Raw genomic sequence first — 15083 nt, forward strand, 5'->3', positions numbered from 1 at the left:
GTGCAATTTGTTCATCCTGAAAAATCATGGCAAAGCTATACACAAACAGTACTTTCTAAGTTAATTACAGATACATCTTCTCTGCAATTTATATCTTAGGATCCAGCTGTATGCTGTTTTATTTCCTTCCAGCTGAAGGAAAAAAGTTGCTACCTTAAGATCATCTTGCACGTGGATATCTGATTTTAATAAAAAAATAAAATCAAGCAGTCACAAGTTCATTTATATCTTGGAATAACAATCTGAGTCCCACTGGAGAATTTTCTAAAATTACCCAGATCAGACACATTCTGTTGGGACATAATGAACTCCTGCCTATGTAAATGCAATGCAGATTTTCTTCAAGCTGAAACTCTGTCGTGGTCCTCTGCTCTCTCCTCTGAACCAGCAATAAAAATTATTCTCTACAATCTCGTTCGCAGTCTAAATCTGTACTCACTAGTGAAAGCATAATTAATTCACATCTTTTCAAGGCAGTCTAAAAATATTGCTGACTCTTCATTCAGAATAACTGTTTAAAAGTAATTTTTACTTTACCAGGGGATCATTTTGTGACTTACATAAATGTCTAACCACCATGCTGTACACGTGAAAATAGTATAAAATAATACTGAATGTCAACCGTAATTTAAAAAATTAAAAGAAAGAAAATGACATGCATAAAATTCTGATATGGATTAATGTTTAACTGAACTCAATAAAACAATTAACAATAAATAAAAAATAAATTTCAAAAAGACATGACAGCTAAATGCAGCATGAGATCTTGGTCTGGATCCTGGACCAGAAAATGGACATCAGTGGGACAGTTGGTGAAGTTTGAATACAGTCTATAGATTAAGTGATGGTATTGTGCAGTGTTGATCATTGTACTATGGTTAAGTAAGATGTAAACATTTGGGGAAGGTGGGTTATAGGGGAACTCTTTGTGTCACTTTGCCATTTTTCTACAAGTCTGAAATTATTTTTAAATGAACAGTCAATAAAATAAAAAAATAATACTTTGAGATTTTGAATTAAAAAAAAGAAAAATAACTTTTGCTAATAGAAAAGTGAATAAGAAATAAATTTAGAGCTAAAGATTACTTTATAGGTTGGAGTGTCACTGCTATCATACCAGCATACCAGCAGTTTCAAGCAAAAGGCCTGCATGCAAAGAATCTCAGTGAGGTGTGCATCGATCCACAAGAAGAGCTTCCAAAGATGGGAGCCAATGCCGTCACTGTCTCTGCCTTAAAGGTTCCAGACCTTGAGCCTTGCCCATCTGGTTAACATGGGAAAGATTCAGCATTTATTGACAATGTGTGATGTGCCTGGCAAAATGTTAGAAGTTTTATAGCTGTTGCTTGTTTTTTAATACTCAGAGAAATGCTGCAAAGTAAGTATTATTATTATCAGAAAATTACTAATCCCAAACGAAATAGTGGTAGAATTAGAAATTCTAACCCAGATGGGTCTGGCTTTTAAGATCTATGTCCATTCCACTGTAATAAAATAAGCAACAGGACCTAAATACCAATTATAATAGAATAGGTGAGTAAATGTTATTTATCCACTTAGTGAGGACAGATGCAGTCTCTAAATATAAGTATGGAGATTCTGGGCAACATAAGAAATGCCTACAATAAACTGTTCAAGAGTAAAAAGCAGAATACAAAATTGCATCTACAGTGATTGTAACTCCAGAATAAGTTAATATAATTGTTATTTATTGAGCATATACTTTGTGCTCAGCACTTGACATACTCCTCATGATAAACATGCAAAGAGGATATTATTATCCTCTTTTTGAAGTTGAGGAGACTAAGGATCAGGTAGGTTGAGCAACTGGTTAGCTATGAAGCATCTGAGCTAAGATGTAGTCCAAAACTACCCAATCTCAAAGGATCTACAGGAAATATTTAAAAATAAAACATTTTAAGTGGAAGCTGAGTGGTAAATGTATTATAGCAGTTGGCAAAGTGGAATGCATTCTTTAGACCCAGAGATAGGTTGAAATCCAACCTTTGCTATATTTTCCACATGTGTGACTTTGTTACTGAGCATCTCTTGGTCTCTATAGCCCCTTCTGCAAAAACTGGGGCCATTTTTAACTCAGGATAATGACTGAAAATATGGTGGGCCCAGTGCCTTCCCTTCAATAAGGCCTATATATTCAATATATTTCACATCATTTGGCTATTCACTGGGCCAAACATCGCCTACAGGCTAAAGAGTTTGAGAACTGCAATCTCTGCCTTCTTCTGGTCAAACCCCTCAGTTTATAGATTATTAGTGGCTAGTTCACAGCAGAGCTAGGAGTAGAGCTTAGGTCTCCTAACTCCTTGACCAGTGCTCTTTCCAGTTCAAGAGGCCAGGGTAGGAGAGGGGAGCAAAAGAAAACAAATGAAGACATATAATACAAACTCCTCATATAACCCTAGCAAACAACCTCAAGCCCATCAGAAGGATATATGCCTTGCACATAGAAATACTCACTCCTGACACTTCAATTATATAGAACTTGTTGTTTCTTAAAGTAAAAGTTGTACCTAGGACAGTAGTCCAACACAGAGGAAGGGGAACATCTGGGGCAACTAAAATAAAGTTAATATGTATAGTGTTTCCTTACAGTGTTCCAATTTTTCTGAATTCCACTTTTGTCACCTACATTATACTACTTCTCATGTTTATTCTATTTTCAAACGAAAAAAGAGGGAGGGAAAGAGTGGTCTGAGGTCTAATACTAGATCTGTCTCTTAGAGATACAAAATGTACTGTATCATTAACACTACAAGGTATAGAAGAAACCTGTTTAATTCTCCTTAATCTAGCATTTTCCAATCTTAATCTGACAATGGAATCCTCCTCCCTGGCCAACTGAATGTGAAACAAATGCTCCACAACATATGTAGGCCTGAGGTCCCCAGACCAGCAGCATCAACATTACCGGGAAAGTTGTTAGAAATGTGAATTGTCAGGCACTAACCCACACCTATAGAATTAGAAACTTGTGGGATGTTTTACGAGGTCCTCTCAGGGATGCTGATTAAAGCAAAAGTTTGATAGCCTCTAATCTTGGCAAACCATGAAGTTGTTTATATCATGGTATAGGTTGTCTGGGCATTCTCTTAGGGGTAGTGGCTTTCAAACTGCTCTTCAGGACTAGAGAGAGCAAGGGAGCAGGGGACAGAGAGAAGTGCACTCTGTTTCAGGGCAGGTGACTTACAGCAACCCCAACCTGCTTGTCTTTTTATATATTAGGCTACGGATTAAGACTTTATTTGAATGAAAGTTTTCACAGCTTAAACAAAAGTTTGAAGCTCAATGTTAGGAAATTTTCAGGAGTTCAGGACCTGGTTCAGGTGGGGTCCTTCAGGCTGGAATAGAAGCCCAGGAAGGGTCCAGAGCAAAACAGGGCTTGAGGTGCCCACTGCATAACCCTATAGTTATCCTTCTCCTCTGCACCCAAGAACCAAACACGTTGCAAATGTGGCTAACTAGAAAAGACATATCTAGACCTGTGCTCTGATCACCATTTCTGAACTTTCTTCAGTTTGGCAACAAAAGGACTGTTCTTAGAGACAATGAAAATTTATCATCCAGATTCTATTAAATATAAATCATCTAAAGCATTAGGATAATTCTTACCAATTGAGATTTAGTGGTTTAAAAGAAAAACAAGAATCATGTCCTGTTTGCTCATTCCTACTCCATTCCAACATTCATGACAAATTGTCTATCAGGTTATGAGGACAGGGATATTTAATTGTTCTCTGTCTCTTCCCCAACATGTAGCCCACAGGCTCACCCATAGTAGGCACTTAATAAATGTTACCTGAATAAATGAATTTTAACATATTTAACAGTTATAGCTTTGGTGCAATATATATGTTTTCTGTTTTTTTCGCGCCTACACCAATATTGGGCACCTCTTATTTTAAAATATTTTCCAAAGCAATAGAAAAAATAGTATCTTGGTTTTTCTATCCATTATATAGTTGACAAAGATCAAGCTTTTGATAACACTTTTAGTGAGAATGTGGGGTAACAGCCACTCCCATTCATGGTTAGTATAAGGGTAAATTGCTATAATCTCTATGGAGAAAATTTGGCAATAACTACATAATTAAAAATATACATATCCATGACCTAGCAGTTCTACTCTTTGGGAAATATGCTACTAAAATATTCCCATATAGGCCAAACAATCTATGTATAAGGATTTTATTGCAGTGGTTTTTCATAAAGGCAAATGATGGTAAATAATTGAAATATTTTTTACTAGGGGCCTAGTAAAATGCATTATGATATATCTACATAATGAAATATTGTAGAAAAGAATGAGGTTCCAACTTTTCTATATAGTTGAAAATTTTTGTTTAAAAAGTGTTAGGATTCTAGTATTTGCTTCTGGCCAAGATGGAGGCTTAGACTGACATCCTCAGTCTCCCTCTACAACTAAAAAGGACTACAATTACCTCAAAACAAAAGATAACCAGAAATTTCAGAAAACAAAACTACATGGAAGCCCAACGTATGAAGTTATAAACCAGCAGTGCTCATCCGGACGGGTAGGAGGGGTGAGAAAAAGCGATCCTGTCTGTGGTTGCAGTGGGCATAGTGGTGGGACTGCGAGAAGCGCCAGGGGAGCAATCCCAGCAGTTGAGACCCCGCAGCTTGCGATTCAAAGCTGGGAAGGGCAGCCCCCCCATTGCCTCAGGCGGGGGTACGGATCCTGGTGTCTCAGCAGAGAGTAACGGCCCCACACAAAGCGCCACAGTGTGGCGAAAAAGGTTGCCGATCGCTGCCAGTCGCTGGGTAGTGACAAATGCACGGGGCTCCGCCCTCTATAGCCTGCCCAGGAAGCAAAACTAAACACAAGTCTGTCAAAATGAAACAGACAACAATTGAAATCCCGGTGACACAGCTCACAAGGCAGCAGATGCGGGACCTGACAGACAAACAAATAGAAAATCTTTCTGAGGCTCAGTTCAGAGCTATAGTTATAAGGTGGCTTACAGAATTAACAAAAGATTTGGAACAAGACAGGGAAGGAATGAAAGCTATTCATACTGAAACGAACAAAAACACACACAAGACAAGAGTTGAAGGGAAAAAAATTCAGTGCAGAAAGAGGAAACAAAAAGTAAGGAAAGTGAGGACAGGCTCAGAAACCTCTGGGACAGCTATAAGCGAATGAAGATTCGAATAATAGGATTGCCAGAGGGTGAAGAAGAAGAACTAGAAATTGAAAAATTATGTGAAAAAAAATGAAGCAGAACTTCCTGAACTTGGGGAAGGAAATAGACTTATGGGTCCAGGAAGCACAGAGAGTTCCTGAGAAACTGGACCCAGGGAGAACCACTTCAAGACACATTATAATCAAATTGTCAAAAAGTAAAGATAAAGAGAGAATCTTAAAAGCAGCAAGAAAGAAGAAAAGAATCATGTACAAAGGGGTCCCAATTAGACTATCAGCTGAAGGGACTGGCAAGAAATATTCAAAGTAATGAAAAGCAAAAACCTATAGCCACGAATACTCTATTCAGTGAAACTGTCATTCAGAATAGAATAACAGAGAAAGTGCTTCCAGGACAAAACAAAACTGAAGGAGTTCATTAGATCCAAACTACTATTATATGAGATGTTAAAGGGACTGGTTTAGAAGAAGGAGGATCAAAACTATGAACATTAAAATGAAAACTGCATCACAAGAACCAACAACAGAAGCTAGGGAATTGAAACAAAGGCAAACTAAAGAGGCAACGAGAGTGGAAAAGAATTATAGGTATGGGGAACATTTTGGGGGGAGGTCAGTGGGGAGGGGGAAGATGGATAGGGAGGGAGATGGTATAGGAATTAAGAAGCATAGTAGGAGGGAGTGGAGTAGACAGGAAGATGTTGAGAAGAACTATACGCACAACCAATGGGCATGGACTAAAAGGGGGGGACAACTGGAGGGAGGGGGGCCATCGGGTGGAGGGGGACAGAGGGAAGGGAAATTGGGACAACTGTAACAGCATAATCAATAAGACATATTTAAAGGTAAATAAATAAAAATAATAAGTGTTAGGAGGATAAAGTACAAGGGAGCTATATATGCATTATATGGAAAAATTTATAAGAATAACTATCATTGGGGGAAAAGCAAGGTGTAGAACATTGTATATAGTATTATACATGTATGCACTCTATACACACACACACATATATAACACATATGTGCGTAAGCATATATGTATACACACTCCCATGTTCATGGACAACCATTGAAGTGGTTCACAAAAAACTGGTAGTGGTGGTTGCCTTTGGAGAGGAGAATGGAATAGCTAGAGGATAGCAGAGGAGAAGAGAAATATACTTTTAATTGCATAATTGTATATAATTTTGTATTCTAGAATTTTGTACCATGTGCATATATCCTTTCAATAATAAATAAATAAACAGAATTTATAGCTCATTTTAGTTTACATTTTTGACAATTAGAGGTTGAACAGATTTTTACTTACCTATTGACCATTTCTATTTCTTATCTTGTGAATTGGTTTTTCATGCTCTTATATAAGATATATCTTCCTAAATCTCCTATAATAGTATTAAAATCTATAAACATTGTTGGAAAACCTACCATATTTCATAAAGTAGAGTTGCGTATTTTTATGCTACCAGTTGGCATACTTTCATATAAGGAAATGCTGTTACAGGGTATACCATTGTTGCCTAAGCAATTAGTGATTTTTCTTTGTACCAAACCCAGCAAGTGAAATCCATTGAAGCACAAAACAGTTTCCACATTTGAAAATCTACAACCAAGATGACTCTTGGAGAGGAAGAACTTTATCATCATTAGTGTACATTTTTCTAGGCTTATGATACATATGTGTAAAGAACAACATTAAAATGTCATATTAAAGTAAAAATAAAAAATAATCTTCCTAATGCAACTTATAATGAATATTACACTTAAGTATTAAAGAATTCAGAAGGTGATTTTATGCTGCATTTGTAGTCACTTCTCCCCTCATATTTTTTTTAGGTATAGACTTTGAGACTACATGGTGGATTTTTTAAGGCCTTCTTCTTTTCTCCTTTTTATTTAACATAGGCATAATCTTGGTCTTCCAATGCAAAGTTTGTCCAGTATGAACTGGGATCACAATAACCACATTTGAGTAGACATACTCTCATATGCTAACCTTTCCAAGGAACGGGAGACGCCAGCATAGCAGCACCGTCCCATTGTCCTGTCAGCCTCCAGCAATGTGGAACTTCTTCACTGATTTAAACCTTGGTCTGGACAAGTAAAAAGGGATTTAAAATACCCATTTCAGAAGTGCATTGTGAGTTCTAAATTAAATAACATGTAAACCTCTTAGCATGGTGCCTTGCACTGGGAATGTACCTAACAGGTTGTGATGCTGCCATCATCATCATCCTCACCACCGTCATCACCGTCATCAACAAGATGAATACGTGATTGTGGCTATTTATCAAGGTGAAGGCAGAAGAGACACAGAAACCACAAATGAATCTTCATACCACAATTCTGGGAATAGGAGGGCCTTTAAATACATGTTTCCTGATGAATTGTAGATAAACAGAACAAAACAAAAAGCAGCTATTTTGTATGCTACCTCAAGTAGCACCTCATCACAGAGGTTGGACACTGTGCTTCCTTTCACATCTCTCACGGAACATCACAACTGATACAACCAACCAGAGGAGGATGGGTATCTGTAGGAAAACTGAAAAATGAAGGACATAAGGGTAAGTGACTGACACAAATGAATTCACTGGAAAACATTTTGGTGGTTTCTCCAAAAGGTAAACATAGAATTACCACATGAATCGGCACAGCCACTCTAGGTCCATACCCAAGAGAATTGAAAACATACCTTCTAACAGGTATGCAGTTTCCTCTGCGGTGATGAAAATGTTCTGAAATGACATAGCAGTGATGGTGGCACAACACAGTGAATATATTAAAAACCACTGAACTGCAGACTTCATAATAGCACATTGTATGTCATGTGAATTATATTTTGATTAAAAAGAGAAATGAATTTATTGATTGCTCCAAAGATTACCCATATTTAAGATTAGGCAGTGTAATTTGGAAGAGTGATTTTATGTTGTCTATGGAAGAAAAAAGCAGATGCCACACAGCACCAAAGACAAGTTAGACACAAACTAGTAACGGCTAAAATAAAGAACAGGAAAAAAGAAATCTGATAAGACTACTTGTTAGATTTCTCTTATATTAAGATTATACCAAACAACTCAGGAAAAATATTTTTGCCTTATCCCTTGAGTAACTTTATGAAGTCTTTCAGTTTACTTCAAGGAATAACACTTCAGCCTTGGCTGGTGTGGCTCAGTGGATTGAGTGAACCAAAGAGTCACTGGTTTGATTCCCAGTCAGGGCACATGCCTGGGTTGCAGGCCAGGTGCCCAGTTGGAGGTGCATGAGAGGCAATCACACATTGATGTTTCTCTCCCTCTCTCTTTCCCTTCCCACCCTCTCTAAAAATGAATAAGAAAAATCTTAAAAAAAAAAAAAAAAGAATAGCACTTCATACAAAGGTCAACTCTGTGAAGTCAATTTTAATATCTAAACCTGACAGCAATTCTTCCCCAGAGGCATTACAGTATAGAGTCCCCAAACCAGAGTCTGGAACAAAAACTAAGAATCAGTATGATAGTAGGCTCAAAGGTGTGCCTTCCACTCACACAGATGAACTTATAAATATGAAGCAGAATTATTCTATTTTAAAAATATAAGCAGTTTTTTTTCATGACAGTGATAGCCAGGGAGAACAGCAGCACAAGTGTTTTCTATTTTTACCTCCTACATTGATTTCCACCCCCTTCCCTTAACTGCCTTTCAAGGATATCAGTCAATGAGCTCTTTTTGCTCTTTGGAATCAACAGATTCTAAGCACTCAAGTTAAATCTAACACATTTAAATCTTCTAAAAATACTTACCGACTTACATTATAAGCCAGTCTCTTGAACTTCATGAAGATCTACAACTAGTAGAAATTTGTGAAAGAATTTTAAATATGATTTTTTTTTCCTCCTGGATTTTCCTGGAATCATTACTTCAACAAACTCCCCTAGAGTTATTGCTTGGGGAAAACTCAACCCTTTACTCTAATTTCACAACAGTATTAACTAGTCAGAGAAATAACATATTATGTGGGTCAATCATCTCTTATGCACACATATAGAGTTTCCTAGGAGGTATGATTCTAACTATGTATCAATAATCTGTTAACTATAGAAGCTTCAGCTTCTCCAATCTGTTAGGTACAAGTAGCTGGGTCAGATCCTTTGTAATATGTTGTAAAAATGGCCCAGATTCTTTTTCTGTGACTCTGTTCTACCATTTTTCATTTCATTTTCTTCTTTATTTCTGCTCAATAAACATTCAGGTAGCTAATGCATATCTTTGTATCTGGCTACTGGCTCCTCCCCCATTGCCTTTGTCAGTTAATTTCTGTTTTTATTCAATTCCATACAATTTTTCAGGCTACAGGGGTGTGCTGGTGAATTAACAATGAGTTGGAGGCAGGGGGATGGGCTCTCTGGGGAGAAAAAGCCCAGATTTGAAGCATTTGCTGATTGCCATGGTATAAATATTCCTGCCATTGCTGATGTTAAACTACCACGGCCATGTCACTGAGTGTGGGTTTGGAAGAGAGGTCCAGCAGTACACCATGCTACAGGTTCTCTACCGCAGAGATACTAGAGACAAATAATCTCAAGTATAGATAATAGCTAATTAGGAAGTAATGAATTTTGAGTATTTATTACCTTCATTGTTAGTAGAATTTATTTCCTTGTAAACTTATGGGCTTAAAATTTTAAATAATGCTTACATTTAACATGGCTTCACAAAATTCCTGAAAATGTATCAATTGGCTTTTGGGAGCCAGTATGAGCCAGCTCCAGCACAGCCCTGATTAGAGGATATGTGAAATGTGAATATTGATATAACCAAAAATTATGATTAGGTGTTCTCTTTGGCAGCACATATACTAAAATTGGAACAATACAGAGAAGATTAGCATGGCTCCTGCGCAAGGATGGCACACAAATTTGTGAAGCGTTCCATATTCTTGCGCAGGGCCTTGGTGGGGGGCCATCATCACAACCTTGCACCCTTTATCTCAGGAAAAAGTGTGAATCAAAGCACAATGCATGGCTCTCAATAGTAAAAAAAAAAAAAATTATGATTAGGACAGTAGGTACACAGGAAGTGGATGTGTATTTGGGGAGGGCCACTAAATCCACATATTCTTTTGTAGAAAAATCAATATATAATATCTACAGTTGAAGTAAAATGAAAGAAACAGTGATATAGCAAGTTATAAGTTATGGAGGCAAACAAGAAGAAACAGCTAAAAGTGGTTAAGGGTTACACAGAAAAGATTTAGATGAAGGGAAGGGTGGACAGAAGAGTTCTGTTTTTCATTATGCATCTTGAATATCTGATTTTTAAAACCATCTGTAACTTAGACGAAACACACACATGCGAGTGTGCTCATGTGTGGTGGTGGTGGTGGTGGACTGGCAGGTAGCGGCCAGGCCAGGGATCTAGTGTCATGGGAGCTGGCAATGCTCTAAAGCTTGAGGTGTCATTCAGTGAGTTGTCAGCAAACCCCAGCCATTAGGCAGAAGCTCAAAGATGGCATTTCCCTCCCTACAGGGAAGCAAATAAGAACTAGGCAAGGCAGGTCCTCCAGGGACGAAGGGCTGGTAGGTTTCCAAGGCAAGGAGTCAGGCCCAGGAAACAATGCATTGTGTGGACTGGGGTATCAGAACTGGGACACCGGGCTGGAACCTGTCTGGCAGCCAATGTGAGCAGCTGCTGAGGCCCTGAGTGCTTGGAGCTCCCTCTTACCCGGGCTAAATGTTAGGATCAGCCTGAGCCTGGAAGACGAGGGCAACGAGGGAAGGAAAACTAGAAACCTGGGCAGCCTGGCAAACACTAAGTCAACATCAGTTATAAGATCTGAAAATGAAGGTCATTCTCTTTTTGTAAGATGTTTCTTATTCCCCAAATGGGTACCATAACAGCCCCATGAAATCTATCCCAGGACTAGTTAAATTGTGCTACATCAATACAGTGAAATAATACGCAGCCAATAAAACAAATATTGGGAGTTCCTGGGAAAGCTTTTCTTTCTTGATATAGGTGCCACCACTTCCTACTTTTCTTTTTCTATTTTCTTCATGCTTGGAATATGGTGCCTGGAAATCCAGTGACACTTGCATGGGAAGAGTGTCTTGCAACCCTGAGGCAGCAAGCATTCTAAGAATGGCAGGGCATACAGATGGAAAAAAGAAAAAGAAAAAGGTTCACTGAAGGCATCATCAAGCCATTTACCCCAGAATTCTTGATGCCTGAAATAAAATAACTAAATACATGCCTAACTGATGTGCCTTCCCAATGTGATGGGATGGATTTTATTGAAAATCACAACTTCTAGGTTTTTAAAAATATTTCAGGAACTGGAGAATATTATGCCAAGAGAAATAAGCCAGTAGGTGAAAGACAAATACCATCGGATTTCATATGTAAGAGGAATCTAATGAACAAAATCAACTAATGAGCAAAATAAAACCAGAGGCATGGCAACATGGAACAGATGGACAGCATCCGGGGGTGGGGGAGGGGATAACAGGGGAAAGAAGGAGAAGGGACTAGTCAAAGAACATGTATGTATGATCCATGGATATGGACAATGGTGTGGGATTGACTGCGGGAGCAGGGGGTGGGCTGGGTGGAGGAGGGCAGAGGGGGAAATATTGGGGCAACTGTAATAAACTAACAATAAAAATTTTTCAAAAACTCAAAAGTTACTCCTCTATAATCCACTGCGAGTGGGAAACAAGTTCATTATTTTGCTCCCAGACTCCTGTTTGGAGTAATTACCTCTCCACAAACAAAATCCACAAAACTCATCCTCTGATAAAATTGCCTTTGAGGACTCTGGAGAACTCAAAATGTGTATACTTAATTACACATTGCCTTATTGCATCCTAATTGGTGTTTTTTCTATCCCTCTTGTATAGATAGATGTGAAAACTGAGGGACACACCTTCACCAGATCCAAACAATTCATTAGGAAAATCAGTTACAAAACACATTTATTGTCCTGAAAATTTGCTAAAAATAATTTTGACTATATCACATAAAGAATATTTACAACCAGTTAAAAATTTTTTATCCAATTTAAATAAATTGCTTACTTAGAAAAAGCTGTAATAAGAAATTTGTGCCATTTCCCTAAATTGCAATTAAAGCAATTAAAAACGTTTTCCAAATGCTTATGTGGATCACTGCTGATACAAGCTGCTACTGTTCAGGAGTTGATTGGAGAGTTCCCACTGATTTCTCTATGTGAAAGAAACATATTGTTGACATTTTGTAAGAAATCAAGTTATTCAATTTAATGGATCAGTCCGGAAAACAAAATTGTTTGCCAAGCAGAATATTTTGCTGTGTTTGTGTTTCCTGTGATGTAAATTTGCTAGCTTTGAATGCTGTTTTTAAAGTAATACACACAAATGGCTCTTGAGATGGCTTGCTTTATTTATTAAAACAAAGTGAATATCATTATGGAGTGACTTTGAAGAGTAGTTTTTGCTTTCTTATTTAATTAATCTATTACACTTAACCTTCTAGTGTTTTACTGTCTGAAAGTCCTGCAACCATTATTAACACTCTACAAATGTTTTTGCATTATTAAATTTAAGAATTTAGTACTTAATAAAATTCTCAGCAGGGAATATTGTTATTAAATGAGTTCATTAAACCTAACCATACTAATTAACAGTCAAGTGTTAAGGAACACATATAGCAGTGAACCGTATTTCATGTTCATAACTCTTCTGCTAATTCCAGCGAATGAACATAGACAATCTCAGAAAAAAAATGTCCAGGAAGGTTACAGAAACTACATGTGCCTCTGTAGAAATCAGCTCTGCCAAATGTCCCGGCTTGTCTCAAACTTATTTCTCATCACATCACCTATCAGTAATTTTCAATTAAGTGTACAACTGGCTCTAGTTCCTCCTTCTTTTATGCCGGTAATGACATGACTGGAAATATTGTGCATTTTAGTTTTACAATTAATTACTAGTCTTAGCTGTTCACACCCAGCATTTTCAGAGGACTCCTACGTACAAAATATTTAGCCTCTAGCACAAGGATGATCTTTAACCACAGAAAAAAAAGAAAAAAAACAAATCCCAAGTAAAGGAATGTCAACAGATTTTGATGGGTAATTAATGGCTCCTTGGCCCCAGCCCTGATCCCATGTAGTGGATGCAGTGATGTGGCACCAGGTGTAGACTGAAGCTGTGGGAAGCATTACCTACTAAAGGCTCATGACCAAGTTCCTTTCTGGGAATTGCCCTCTGCATAAGCAAGCCGCCTTACCCAGAGTTGTGCCCCTTTCAGAGGCAGCCAATATCTAACGACTGGCTGATGAGAGAGTACAAAGGCCTGGCCCCGTTTCCTCAATTCTTGGATATGTTTAAGGGCTATCTTACTTCCAGAGCTTCCCTTAAGATCAGCTGAGACATCTCTTAGAATGCATCACAGGTCAACTTCTCCATCTACCTTATCCTGCTTTTTCCAAATCCTTCAGAGGTGTTGATCTCAAGAGTGCTCCCCAACAAAACTTCTGCACCCAAAGCTCCATCTGAGTCTGTTTCCTGGGTAACCGGCCTTAAGACACCCCCATATGAAACAACTGAAACTCAGTGAAAGACTAAAGGGGAACCTCATCTACACAGTTCAGCTTTATGTAAAGAAGTAAATTAATTTCAACCAAACACAGTTGAACTTTCTAGATTAAGCATTCAATTCCTCCTAGTCCAAAAGATATTAAATAAAATTTAGGCCTCCCAGCTTTGAAACCCCTACAGTTACTTGTCTTAAAACAACAAGAAGATATCAGACTGAATTGCTTGCCAGCCTAATAACCTAAACCTATCAGTTAGTTATGGTGGATCAGAACTTATTGTATCTATAATCACATTATATCTAAGTATTTCACCATCAGCTCTCCTTTACTAAAGCAATGGGGAAAAAAACTTTATGTATACATTTCTGAGAGGGGGCATGCTATAGACTGAATTGTGCCCCTCTTCCAAATTCATATGCTGAAGCCCTGACCCCCAATGTAAACTATATGTGGAAATAGGGTCCTTAAGAGGTAATTAAGGTTTAATGAGGCCATAAAGGTGGGGCCCTAATCTGATAGGACACTGGCCTTCTAAGAAGAGGAAGAGAGACATTTCTTTCTTGCTGTGTGAGGGCACAGCAAGAAGGTGGCTGCCTGTAAGCCTGGAAGAGAGCTCTCACCAGAAACCAAATTGGCTGGCACCTTGATGGACTTCCCAGCCTCCAGAACTGTGAGAAAGTAAATATCTGTGGTTTAAGCTAGTCAGTCTATGGCATTTTGTTATGGTGAAAACCATTATCAGTCCGCCCAAGCTGCCTAATATAGGGAGTGAGGGGATATGTAATGTCAGTAAACTATAGCACTGTACTTCTTCTCACAAATGCATGACTTGTTTTTCTTTTTAGCTCTGCTTCCCTTTTTCTTAAAATTTCTTCAGCTTTTTTTATTTTTTATTTTTTTCATTCAGTGTCAGTGCTATTAACTTAAGAATGAGGTACATTATTATTTTCTGGTCCTGGCTGGACCAGCTGATGTTGTTCTGTTCAGGGTTTCAGAGGCTGCTGAGTTGTGGCCTAAAATCTATTCAGAAAAATTCTGAGGGAGTTCCATATACTAAGGAGCCCTTAGAATTTTGAGATAAGGAAGCTGAGAGGTAAATTAGCAAACATATAAACAAATGAACAAAGATACCAACACTATGAATGGGGTTATCAATCTACAGAAGTAATATACCTTGTGTTAGGGAAACACTAAAACTCAATCAAGGCCACATCTATGTATACTCAGATATGAAATGCAATCATAACAGATGCTGTGCCTTTCATGAGTTTTGTTAACATGAATTAGCTCAGCTGAGCCAGGTCACCTCTGATGGAATGACCTAGTTTCAGACCAAGAAGT

The 15083-nt window shown here is 38.0% G+C and overlaps 1 protein-coding gene and 1 non-coding gene across 3 annotated transcripts in view; one reads left to right on the plus strand and one right to left on the minus strand.

The window, feature by feature from the left end:
- Positions 1 to 15083, minus strand: part of MCC (MCC regulator of Wnt signaling pathway) — a 393601-nt gene that overhangs the window by 337126 nt on the left and 41392 nt on the right. The window lies entirely within an intron of this gene.
- On the plus strand, positions 9999 to 10105 carry LOC150008830 (U6 spliceosomal RNA). The gene has a single exon (XR_016511438.1). It is a non-coding gene; the product is annotated as a U6 spliceosomal RNA (small nuclear RNA).

This window comes from Furipterus horrens, unplaced genomic scaffold (assembly GCF_987537825.1).
Source record: "Furipterus horrens unplaced genomic scaffold, mFurHor1.1.pri manual_scaffold_5, whole genome shotgun sequence".
Taxonomy (NCBI): Eukaryota; Metazoa; Chordata; class Mammalia; order Chiroptera; family Furipteridae; genus Furipterus; species Furipterus horrens.